A 13,457-nucleotide genomic window follows, 5' to 3' on the forward strand; every position below is an offset into this window, starting at 1 on the left:
TAGTGGCAAAGTACTGAAAAGTACTGCAAAGTAGTGGCAAAGTACGGCAAAGTAGTCGTAAAGTACTGAAAAATAAAAGCAAAGTAGTGGCAAAGTACTGAAAAGTAGTGGCTAAGTACGGCAAAGTAGTGGCAAAGTACTGCAAAGTAGTGGCAAAGTACTGAAAAGTAGTGGCAAAGTACTGCAAAGTAGTGGCAAAGTATGGCAAAGTAGTGGCAAAGTACGGCAAAGTACGGCAAAGTAGTACAAAGTACTCAAAGTCGTGGCAAAGTACGGCAAAGTACTGCAAAGTACGGCAAAGTATAGGCAAAGTAGTGGCAAAGTAGTGGTAAAGGAGTGGGAAAGTACGGCAAAGTAGTGGCAAAGTACTGCAAAGTACGGCAAAAGAGTGGCAATGTACTGCAAAATAGTGGCAAAGTACGGCGAAGTAGTGGCAAAGTAATGCAAAGTTGTGGCAAAGTACGGCAAAGTAGTGGCAAAGTACGGCAAAGTATTGCAAAGTACGGCAAAAGAGTGGCAAAGTACTGAAAAGTAGTGGCAAAGTACGACAAAGTAGTGGCAAAGTACGGCAGAGTAGTGGCAAAGTACTGAAAATAATGGCAAAGTAGTGGCAAAGTATGGCAAAGTAGTGTCAAAGTACTGCAAAGTACGGCAAAGTAGAGGCAAAGTACTGAAAAGTAGTGGAAAAGTACGGCAAAGTAGTGGCAAAGTACGGCAAAGTAGTACAAAGTACGGCAAAGTAGCGGCAAAGTAGCGGCAAAGTACGACAAAGTAGTGGCAAAGTACTGCAAAGAAGTGACAAAGTACTGAAAAGTATGACAAAGTAGTGGCAAAGAACGGTAAAGTAGTGGCAATGTACGGCAAAGTAGTGGCAGAGTACTGCAAAGTAGTGGCAAAGTACTGCAAAGTAGTGGCAAAGTACGGCAAAGTAGTGACAACGTACGGCAAAGTAGTGGCAAAGTACTGAAAAGTAGTGGCAAAGTACGGCAAAGTAGTCGCAAAGTACGGCAAAGTACTGCAAAGTACAGCAAAAGAGTGGCAAAGTACTGCAAAGTAGTGGCAAAGTACTGAAAAGTAGAGGCAAAGTAGTGGCAAAGTACGGCAGAGTAGTGGCAAAGTACTGAGAAATAGTGGCAAAGTAGTGGCAAAGTATGGCAAAGTAGCGGCAAAGTACTGAAAAGTAGCGGCAAAGTACTGAAAAGTAGTGGCAAAGTACTGCAAAGTAGTGGCAAAGTACGGCAAAGTAGTGGCAAAGTACGGCAAAGTAGTACAAAGTACGGCAAAGTAGCGACAAAGTACGAGAAAGTAGAGGCAAAGTACTGCAAAGTAGTGACAAAGTAATGAAAAGTATGACAAAGTAGTGGCAAAGTACGGTAAAGTAGTGGCAATGTACTGAAAAGTAGTGGCAAAGTAGAGGCAAATTACGGCAAAGTAGTGGCAAAGTATGGCAAAGTAGTGGCAAAGTACTGAAAAGTAGTGGCAAAGTAGTGGCAAATTACGGCAAAGTAGTGGCAAAATACAGCAAAGTAGTAGCAAAGTACTGCAAAGTAGTGGCAAAGTACTGCAAAGTAGCGGCAAAGTACTGAAAGTAGTGGCAAAGTACTGCAAAGTAGTGGTAAAGTACAGAAAAGTAGCGGCAAAGTACGGCAAAGTAGTGGCAAAGTACTGAAAAGTACGACAAAGTAGAGGCAGAGTACTGCAAAGTAGTGGCAAAGTACGGCAAAGTAGTGGCAACGTACGGCAAAGTAGTGGCAACGTACTGAAAAGTAGCGGCAAAGTACGGCAAAGTAGTGGCAAAGTACTGAAAAGTACGACAAAGTAGAGGCAGAGTACTGCAAAGTAGTGGAAAAGTACGGCAAAGTAGCGGCAAAGTACTGAAAAGTAGTGGCAAAGTACTGCAAAGTAGTGGCAAAGTACGGCAAAGTAGTGGCAAAGTACGGCAAAGTAGTACAAAGTACGGCAAAGTAGCGACAAAGTACGAGAAAGTAGAGGCAAAGTACTGCAAAGTAGTGACAAAGTAATGAAAAGTATGACAAAGTAGTGGCAAAGTACGGTAAAGTAGTGGCAATGTACTGAAAAGTAGTGGCAAAGTAGAGGCAAATTACGGCAAAGTAGTGGCAAAGTACTGCAAAGTAGTGGCAAAGTACTGAAAAGTAGTGGCAAAGTAGTGGCAAATTACGGCAAAGTAGTGGCAAAATACAGCAAAGTAGTAGCAAAGTACTGCAAAGTAGTGGCAAAGTACTGCAAAGTAGCGGCAAAGTACTGAAAGTAGTGGCAAAGTACTGCAAAGTAGTGGTAAAGTACAGAAAAGTAGCGGCAAAGTACGGCAAAGTAGTGGCAAAGTACTGAAAAGTACGACAAAGTAGAGGCAGAGTACTGCAAAGTAGTGGCAAAGTACGGCAAAGTAGTGGCAACGTACGGCAAAGTAGTGGCAACGTACTGAAAAGTAGCGGCAAAGTACGGCAAAGTAGTGGCAAAGTACTGAAAAGTACGACAAAGTAGAGGCAGAGTACTGCAAAGTAGTGGCAAAGTACGGCAAAGTAGTGGCAAAGTACTGAAAAATAAAAGCAAAGTAGTGGCAAAGTACTGAATAGTAGTGGCTAAGTACGGCAAAGTAGTGGCAAAGTACTGCAAAGTAGTGGCAAAGTACTGAAAAGTAGTGGCAAAGTACTGCAAAGTAGTGGCAAAGTACGGTAAAGTAGTGGCAAAGTACGGCAAAGTAGTACAAAGTACGGCAAAGTAGCGACAAAGTACGAGAAAGTAGAGGCAAAGTACTGCAAAGTAGTGACAAAGTAATGAAAAGTATGACAAAGTAGTGGCAAAGTACGGTAAAGTAGTGGCAATGTACTGAAAAGTAGTCGCAAAGTAGTGGCAAATTACGGCAAAGTAGTGGCAAAGTAGTGGCAAAGTAGTGGCAAAGTACTGCAAAGTAGTGGCAAAGTACTGCAAAGTAGTGGCAAAGTAGTGAAAGGTAGTGTCAAAGTAGTGGCAAATTACGGCAAAGTAGTGGCAAAATACAGCAAAGTAGTAGCAAAGTACTGCAAAGTAGTGGCAAAGTACTGCAAAGTAGCGGCAAAGTACTGAAAGTAGTGGCAAAGTACGACAAAGTAGTGGCAAAGTACGGCAGAGTAGTGGCAAAGTACTGAAAATAGTGGCAAAGTAGTGGCAAAGTATGGCAAAGTTGTGTCAAAGTACTGCAAAGTACGGCAAAGTAGAGGCAAAGTACGGCAGAGTAGTGGCAAAGTACTGAAAATAGTGGCAAAGTAGTGGCAAAGTATGGCAAAGTAGTGTCAAAGTACTGCAAAGTACGGCAAAGTAGAGGCAAAGTACTGAAAAGTAGTGGAAAAGTACGGCAAAGTAGTATCAAAGTACGGCAAAGTAGTACAAAGTACGGCAAAGTAGCGGCAAAGTACGACAAAGTAGTGGCAAAGTACTGCAAAGAAGTGACAAAGTACTGAAAAGTATGACAAAGTAGTGGCAAAGAACGGTAAAGTAGTGGCAATGTATGAATATGCCAAGTAAACAATAGCTCCCCCCACTTGTACAGATATGAAAAATCTGCCAAGTGAACAATAGCTCCTCACTTGTACAGATATGAAGAATAGGCCAAGTGAACAATAGCTCCTCACTTGTACAGGTATGAATATGCCAAGTGAACAATAGCTCCCACTTGTACAGATATGAAGAATCTGCCAAGTGAACAATAGCTCCTCACTTGTACAGATAAGAAAAATCTGCCAAGTGAACAATAGCTCCCCACTTGTACAGATATGAAGAATCTGCCAAGTGAACAATAGCTCCTCACTTGTACAGGTATGAATATGCCAAGTGAACAATAGCTCCCACTTGTACAGATATGAAGAATATGCTAAGTGAACAATAGCTCCCCACTTGTACAGATATGAAGAATAGGCCAAGTAAACAATAGCTCCTCACTTGTACAGGTATGAATATGCCAAGTGAACAATAGCTCCCACTTGTACAGATATGAAGAATAGGCCAAGTGAACAATAGCTCCTCACTTGTACAGGTATGAATATGCCAAGTGAACAATAGCTCCCCACCTGTACAGATATGAAGAATATGCCAAGTGAACAATAGCTCCTCACTTGTACAGGTATGAATATGCCAAGTGAACAATAGCTCCCACTTGTACAGATATGAAGAATAGGCCAAGTGAACAATAGCTCCTCACTTGTACAGGTATGAATATGCCAAGTAAACAATAGCTCCCACTTGTACAGATATGAAGAATCTGCCAAGTGAACAATAGCTCCTCACTTGTACAGATATGAAGACACTTGTATAGATAGAAAGTTTCAGTTTCAATAAATAACATTTTGAGCATTTTAGCTCCTCACTTGTACAGGTATGAATATGCCAAGTGAACAATAGCTCCCACTTGTACAGATATGAAGAATATGCCAAGTGAACAATAGCTCCCCACTTGTACAGATATGAAGAATCTGCCAAGTGAACAATAGCTCCTCACTTGTACAGGTATGAATATGCCAAGTGAACAATAGCTCCCACTTGTACAGATATGAAGAATAGGCCAAGTGAACAATAGCTCCTCACTTGTACAGAAATGAATATGCCAAGTGAACAATAGCTCTGCACTTGTACAGATATGAAAAATCTGCCAAGTGAACAATAGCTCTGCACTTGTACAGATATGAAGAATCTGCCAAGTGAATAATAGCTCTGCACTTGTACAGATATGAAGAATCTGCCAAGTGAACAATAGCTCCCCACTTGTACAGATATGAAAAATCTGCCAAGTGAACAATAGCTCCCACTTGTACAGATATGAAGAATCTGCCAAGTGAACAAGAGCTCCTCACTTGTACAGATATGAAGAATAGGCCAAGTGAACAATAGCTCATCACTTGTACAGGTATGAATATGCCAAGTGAACAATAGCTCCTCACTTGTACAGATATGAAGAATAGGCCAAGTGAACAATAGCTCCTCACTTGTACAGGTATGAATATGCCAAGTGAACAATAGCTCCCACTTGTACAGATATGAAGAATCTGCCAAGTGAACAATAGCTCCTCACTTGTACAGATAAGAAAAATCTGCCAAGTGAACAATAGCTCCCCACTTGTACAGATATGAAGAATCTGCCAAGTGAACAATAGCTCCTTACTTGTACAGGTATGAATATGCCAAGTGAACAATAGCTCCCACTTGTACAGATATGAAGAATATGCTAAGTGAACAATAGCTCCCCACTTGTACAGATATGAAGAATAGGCCAAGTGAACAATAGCTCCTCACTTGTACAGGTATGAATATGCCAAGTGAACAATAGCTCCCACTTGTACAGATATGAAGAATATGCCAAGTGAACAATAGCTCCCCACTTGTACAGATATGAAGAATCTGCCAAGTGAACAATAGCTCCTCACTTGTACAGGTATGAATATGCCAAGTGAACAATAGCTCCCACTTGTACAGATATGAAGAATAGGCCAAGTGAACAATAGCTCCTCACTTGTACAGGTATGAATATGCCAAGTGAACAATAGCTCCCACTTGTACAGATATGAAGAATCTGCCAAGTGAACAATAGCTCCCACTTGTACAGATATGAAGAATATGCTAAGTGAACAATAGCTCCCCACTTGTACAGATATGAAGAATAGGCCAAGTGAACAATAGCTCCTCACTTGTACGGGTATGAATATGCCAAGTGAACAATAGCTCCCACTTGTACAGATATGAAGAATAGGCCAAGTGAACAATAGCTCCTCACTTGTACAGGTATGAATATGCCAAGTGAACAATAGCTCCCACTTGTACAGATATGAAGAATCTGCCAAGTGAACAATAGCTCCTCACTTGTACAGATATGAAGAATCTGCCAAGTGAACAATAGCTCTGCACTTGTACAGATATGAAGAATCTGCCAAGTGAACAATAGCTCCCCACTTGTACAGATATGAAAAATCTGCCAAGTGAACAATAGCTCCCACTTGTACAGATATGAAGAATCTGCCAAGTGAACAATAGCTCCCACTTGTACAGATATGAAGAATCTGCCAAGTGAACAATAGCTCCTCACTTGTGCAGATAAGAAAAATCTTCCAAGTGAACAATAGCTCCCCACTTGTACAGATATGAAGAATCTGCCAAGTGAACAATAGCTCCTCACTTGTACAGATAAGAAAAATATGCCTAGTGAACAATGGCTCCCCACTTGTAAGGATATGAAAAATCTGCCAAGTGAACAATGGCTCCCCACTTGTACGGATATGAAAAATCTGCCAAGTGAACAATAGCTCCCACTTGTAGATATGAAGAACCTGCCAAGTGAACAATAGCTCCTCACTTGTACAGATAAGAAAAATCTGCCAAGTGAACAATGGCTCCCCACTTGTACAGATATGAAAAATCTGCCAAGTGAACAATAGCTCCCACTTGTAGATATGAAGAATCTGCCAAGTGAACAATAGCTCCCCACTTGTACAGACATGAAAAATCTGCCAAGTGAACAATAGCTCCCCACTTGTACAGATATGAAGAATCTGCCAAGTGAACAATAGCTCTGCACTTGTACAGATATGAAGAATCTGCCAAGTGAACAATAGCTCTGCACTTGTACAGATATGAAAAATCTGCCAAGTGAACAATAGCTCCTCACTTGTACAAATATGAAGAATCTGCCAAGTGAACAATAGCTCCTCACTTGTACAGGTATGAATATGCCAAGTGAACAATAGCTCCCACTTGTACAGATATGAAGAATATGCTAAGTGAACAATAGCTCCCCACTTGTACAGATATGAAGAATAGGCCAAGTGAACAATAGCTCCTCACTTGTACAGGTATGAATATGCCAAGTGAACAATAGCTCCCACTTGTACAGATATGAAGAATATGCCAAGTGAACAATAGCTCCCCACTTGTACAGATATGAAGAATCTGCCAAGTGAACAATAGCTCCTCACTTGTACAGGTGTGAATATGCCAAGTGAACAATAGCTCCCCACCTGTACAGATATGAAGAATAGGCCAAGTGAACAATAGCTCCTCACTTGTACAGGTATGAATATGCCAAGTGAACAATAGCTCCCACTTGTACAGATATGAAGAATAGGCCAAGTGAACAATAGCTCCTCACTTGTACAGGTATGAATATGCCAAGTAAACAATAGCTCCCACTTGTGCAGATATGAAGAATCTGCCAAGTGAACAATAGCTCCTCACTTGTACAGATATGAAGACACTTGTATAGATAGAAAGTTTCAGTTTTAATAAATAACATTTTGAGCATTTTAGCTCCTCACTTGTACAGGTATGAATATGCCAAGTGAACAATAGCTCCCACTTGTACAGATATGAAGAATATGCCAAGTGAACAATAGCTCCCCACTTGTACAGATATGAAGAATCTGCCAAGTGAACAATAGCTCCTCACTTGTACAGGTATGAATATGCCAAGTGAACAATAGCTCCCACTTGTACAGATATGAAGAATAGGCCAAGTGAACAATAGCTCCTCACTTGTACAGAAATGAATATGCCAAGTGAACAATAGCTCTGCACTTGTACAGACATGAAAAATCTGCCAAGTGAACAATAGCTCTGCACTTGTACAGATATGAAGAATCTGCCAAGTGAACAATAGCTCTGCACTTGTACAGATATGAAGAATCTGCCAAGTGAACAATAGCTCCCCACTTGTACAGATATGAAAAATCTGCCAAGTGAACAATAGCTCCCACTTGTACAGATATGAAGAATCTGCCAAGTGAACAATAGCTCCCACTTGTACAGATATGAAAAATCTGCCAAGTGAACAATAGCTATGCACTTGTACAGATATGAAGAATCTGCCAAGTGAACAATAGCTCCCACTTGTACAGATATGAAGAATCTGCCAAGTGAACAATAGCTCCTCACTTGTGCAGATAAGAAAAAATCTTCCAAGTGAACAATAGCTCCCCACTTGTACAGATATGAAGAATCTGCCAAGTGAACAATAGCTCCTCACTTGTACAGATAAGAAAAATATGCCTAGTGAACAATGGCTCCCCACTTGTAAGGATATGAAAAATCTGCCAAGTGAACAATGGCTCCCCACTTGTACGGATATGAAAAATCTGCCAAGTGAACAATAGCTCCCACTTGTAGATATGAAGAACCTGCCAAGTGAACAATAGCTCCTCACTTGTACAGATAAGAAAAATCTGCCAAGTGAACAAGGGCTCCCCACTTGTACAGATATGAAAAATCTGCCAAGTGAACAATAGGTCCCACTCGTAGATATGAAGAATCTGCCAAGTGAACAATAGCTCCCCACTTGTACAGACATGAAAAATCTGCCAAGTGAACAATAGCTCCTCACTTGTACAGATATGAAAAATCTGCCAAGTGAACAATAGGTCCCACTTGTAGATATGAAGAATCTGCCAAGTGAACAATAGCTCTGCACTTGTACAGATATGAAAAATCTGCCAAGTGAACAATAGCTCCTCACTTGTACAGATATGAAGAATCTGCCAAGTGAACAATAGCTCCTCACTTGTACAGGTATGAATGTGCCAAGTGAACAATAGCTCCCACTTGTACAGATATGAAGAATATGCTAAGTGAACAATAGCTCCCCACTTGTACAGATATGAAGAATAGGCCAAGTGAACAATAGCTCCTCACTTGTACAGGTATGAATATGCCAAGTGAACAATAGCTCCCACTTGTACAGATATGAAGAATATGCCAAGTGAACAATAGCTCCCCACTTGTACAGATATGAAGAATCTGCCAAGTGAACAATAGCTCCTCACTTGTACAGGTATGAATATGCCAAGTGAACAATAGCTCCCACTTGTACAGATATGAAGAATAGGCCAAGTGAACAATAGCTCCTCACTTGTACAGGTATGAATATGCCAAGTGAACAATAGCTCCCACTTGTACAGATATGAAGAATCTGCCAAGTGAACAATAGCTCCTCACTTGTACAGATATGAAGACACTTGTATAGATAGAAAGTTTCAGTTTCAATAAATAACATTTTGAGCATTTTAGCTCCTCACTTGTACAGGTATGAATATGCCAAGTGAACAATAGCTCCCACTTGTACAGATATGAAGAATATGCCAAGTGAACAATAGCTCCCACTTGTACAGATATGAAGAATCTGCCAAGTGAACAATAGCTCCTCTCTTGTACAGATATGAAGAATATGCCAAGTGAACAATAGCTCCTCACTTGTACAGATATGAAGAATAGGCCAAGTGAACAATAGCTCATCACTTGTACAGGTATGAATATGCCAAGTGAACAATAGCTCCCCACTTGTACAGATATGAAAAATCTGCCAAGTGAATAATAGCTCCTCACTTGTACAGATATGAAGAATAGGCCAAGTGAACAATAGCTCCTCACTTGTACAGGTATGAATATGCCAAGTGAACAATAGCTCCCACTTGTACAGATATGAAGAATCTGCCAAGTGAACAATAGCTCCTCACTTGTACAGATAAGAAAAATCTGCCAAGTGAACAATAGCTCCCCACTTGTACAGATATGAAGAATCTGCCAAGTGAACAATAGCTCCTCATTTGTACAGGTATGAATATGCCAAGTGAACAATAGCTCCCACTTGTACAGATATGAAGAATAGGCCAAGTGAACAATAGCTCCTCACTTGTACAGAAATGAATATGCCAAGTGAACAATAGCTCTGCACTTGTACAGATACGAAAAATCTGGCAAGTGAACAATAGCTCTGCACCTGTACAGATATGAAGAATCTGCCAAGTGAACAATAGCTCCCCACTTGTACAGATATGAAGAATAGGCCAAGTGAACAATAGCTCCTCACTTGTACAGGTATGAATATGCCAAGTGAACAATAGCTCCCACTTGTACAGATATGAAGAATATGCCAAGTGAACAATAGCTCCCCACTTGTACAGATATGAAGAATCTGCCAAGTGAACAATAGCTCCTCACTTGTACAGGTATGAATATGCCAAGTGAACAATAGCTCCCACTTGTGCAGATATGAAGAATAGGCCAAGTGAACAATAGCTCTGCACTTGTACAGATATGAAAAATCTGCCAAGTGAACAATAGCTCCCACTTGTACAGATATGAAGAATCTGCCAAGTGAACAAGAGCTCCTCACTTGTACAGATATGAAGAATAGGCCAAGTGAACAATAGCTCATCACTTGTACAGGTATGAATATGCCAAGTGAACAATAGCTCCTCACTTGTACAGATATGAAGAATAGGCCAAGTGAACAATAGCTCCTCACTTGTACAGGTATGAATATGCCAAGTGAACAATAGCTCCCACTTGTACAGATATGAAGAATCTGCCAAGTGAACAATAGCTCCTCACTTGTACAGATAAGAAAAATCTGCCAAGTGAACAATAGCTCCCCACTTGTACAGATATGAAGAATCTGCCAAGTGAACAATAGCTCCTCACTTGTACAGGTATGAATATGCCAAGTGAACAATAGCTCCCACTTGTACAGATATGGAGAATATGCTAAGTGAACAATAGCTCCCCACTTGTACAGATATGAAGAATAGGCCAAGTGAACAATAGCTCCTCACTTGTACAGGTATGAATATGCCAAGTGAACAATAGCTCCCACTTGTACAGATATGAAGAATATGCCAAGTGAACAATAGCTCCCCACTTGTACAGATATGAAGAATCTGCCAAGTGAACAATAGCTCCTCACTTGTACAGGTATGAATATGCCAAGTGAACAATAGCTCCTACTTGTACAGATATGAAGAATAGGCCAAGTGAACAATAGCTCCTCACTTGTACAGGTATGAATATGCCAAGTGAACAATAGCTCCCACTTGTACAGATATGAAGAATCTGCCAAGTGAACAATAGCTCCCACTTGTACAGATATGAAGAATATGCTAAGTGAACAATAGCTCCCCACTTGTACAGATATGAAGAATAGGCCAAGTGAACAATAGCTCCTCACTTGTACGGGTATGAATATGCCAAGTGAACAATAGCTCCCACTTGTACAGATATGAAGAATATGCCAAGTGAACAATAGCTCCCCACTTGTACAGATATGAAGAATCTGCCAAGTGAACAATAGCTCCTCACTTGTACAGGTATGAATATGCCAAGTGAACAATAGCTCCCACTTGTACAGATATGAAGAATCTGCCAAGTGAACAATAGCTTCTCACTTGTACAGATATGAAGACACTTGTATAGATAGAAAGTTTCAGTTTCAATAAATAACATTTTGAGCATTTTAGCTCCTCACTTGTACAGGTATGAATATGCCAAGTGAACAATAGCTCCCACTTGTACAGATATGAAGAATATGCCAAGTGAACAATAGCTCCCCACTTGTACAGATATGAAAAATCTGCCAAGTGAACAATAGCTCCCACTTGTACAGATATGAAGAATCTGCCAAGTGAACAATAGCTCCCCACTTGTACAGATATGAAGAATCTGCCAAGTGAACAATAGCTCCTCACTTGTACAGGTATGAATATGCCAAGTGAACAATAGCTCCCACTTGTACAGATATGAAGAATAGGCCAAGTGAACAATAGCTCCTCACTTGTACAGAAATGAATATGCCAAGTGAACAATAGCTCTGCACTTGTACAGATATGAAAAATCTGCCAAGTGAACAATAGCTCTGCACTTGTACAGATATGAAGAATCTGCCAAGTGAACAATAGCTCTGCACTTGTACAGATATGAAGAATCTGCCAAGTGAACAATAGCTCCCCACTTGTACAGATATGAAAAATCTGCCAAGTGAACAATAGCTCCCACTTGTACAGATATGAAGAATCTGCCAAGTGAACAATAGCTCCCACTTGTACAGATATGAAAAATCTGCCAAGTGAACAATAGCTCTGCACTTGTACAGATATGAAGAATCTGCCAAGTGAACAATAGCTCCCACTTGTACAGATATGAAGAATCTGCCAAGTGAACAATAGCTCCTCACTTGTACAGATAAGAAAAATCTTCCAAGTGAACAATAGCTCCCCACTTGTACAGATATGAAGAATCTGCCAAGTGAACAATAGCTCCTCACTTGTACAGATAAGAAAAATCTGCCAAGTGAACAATGGCTCCCCACTTGTACGGATATGAAAAATCTGCCAATTGAACAATGGCTCCCCACTTGTACGGATATGAAAAATCTGCCAAGTGAACAATAGCTCCCACTTGTACAGATATGAAGAATCTGCCAAGTGAACAATAGCTCCTCACTTGTACAGATAAGAAAAATCTGCCAAGTGAACAATAGCTCCTCACTTGTACAGGTATGAATATGCCAAGTGAACAATAGCTCCCACTTGTACAGATATGAAGAATAGGCCAAGTGAACAATAGCTCCTCACTTGTACAGGTATGAATATGCCAAGTGAACAATAGCTCCCACTTGTACAGATATGAAGAATAGGCCAAGTGAACAATAGCTCCCACTTGTACAGATATGAAGAATCTGCCAAGTGAACAATAGCTCCTCACTTGTACAGATATGAAGACACTTGTATAGATAGAAAGTTTCAGTTTCAATAAATAACATTTTGAGCTTGCTTAAACCCTAAAGACACACACTAAACTTTGAGGTGTCCATTTATTTTAAATCTCCTGCCTTAAGATAGATTGAGCTGAATTTAAGCTTCTATCTAATGAGCCTGCATAAATGATATATATGATAGTGTTGTATATATTAATAAAATTTAATTAGAAATCAAATTTGATTTCTGCCTCAAATTAATATTTCTCGCATCGCAAGTTTTCTTTATAATATAGAATAACATAACAAAATAGTATATGACATATGAATTTTATTCAGTACAATGGCCTCAGGCCTAGGTACAATAAATCAAAAATAGAAAAAAAAATACATAAAGAGGAATTCTTTAAATAATTGTTGAATCTAATAGTCACAACTGGTTAAGTAGATTTTCTCTGTGTTTATAAGCGTAGAATACAAATTTCTAAATTTGAAGTACAGATAAGTTGTCAAACTGCATTAAACAAAGAAAAAAGTTTGATTTGACTGATTAAATATAGGTAAATATTTTTTCTAAGATTTTTATAATGTGGACATACAAGACAAAAATGGTATTCATCCTCAACCAACCCTAGATTACATAATTTACAGATTCTCATATTCCTCAGCATGTTTAATTTACGATCAGATTCAATCCGAAGGTTGTGGGATGATGTTCTTAGCTGACATAGCGCAAAACCTAACTTGTTATCTTTATTTAAATGCAAATATTTTTCACATCCAAAATTGATTTTAAAATCTCTGTATTTATCAAGTTTAGGATAGTTGTTGAGATCTGTAAACCAAGTTTGTTTATACATATCATGAACTCTTTGGGTGAATAGAGACAAAAAGGAACAGTTATCCACGCCTTGGTTTAACCAAACAAAAGCAAAACCATGCGAAAATAGTAGTTCTT

The sequence above is a fragment of the Saccoglossus kowalevskii genome, chromosome 10, assembly GCF_978046115.1.
Source record: "Saccoglossus kowalevskii chromosome 10, keSacKowa6.1, whole genome shotgun sequence".
Classification (NCBI taxonomy): domain Eukaryota; kingdom Metazoa; phylum Hemichordata; class Enteropneusta; family Harrimaniidae; genus Saccoglossus; species Saccoglossus kowalevskii.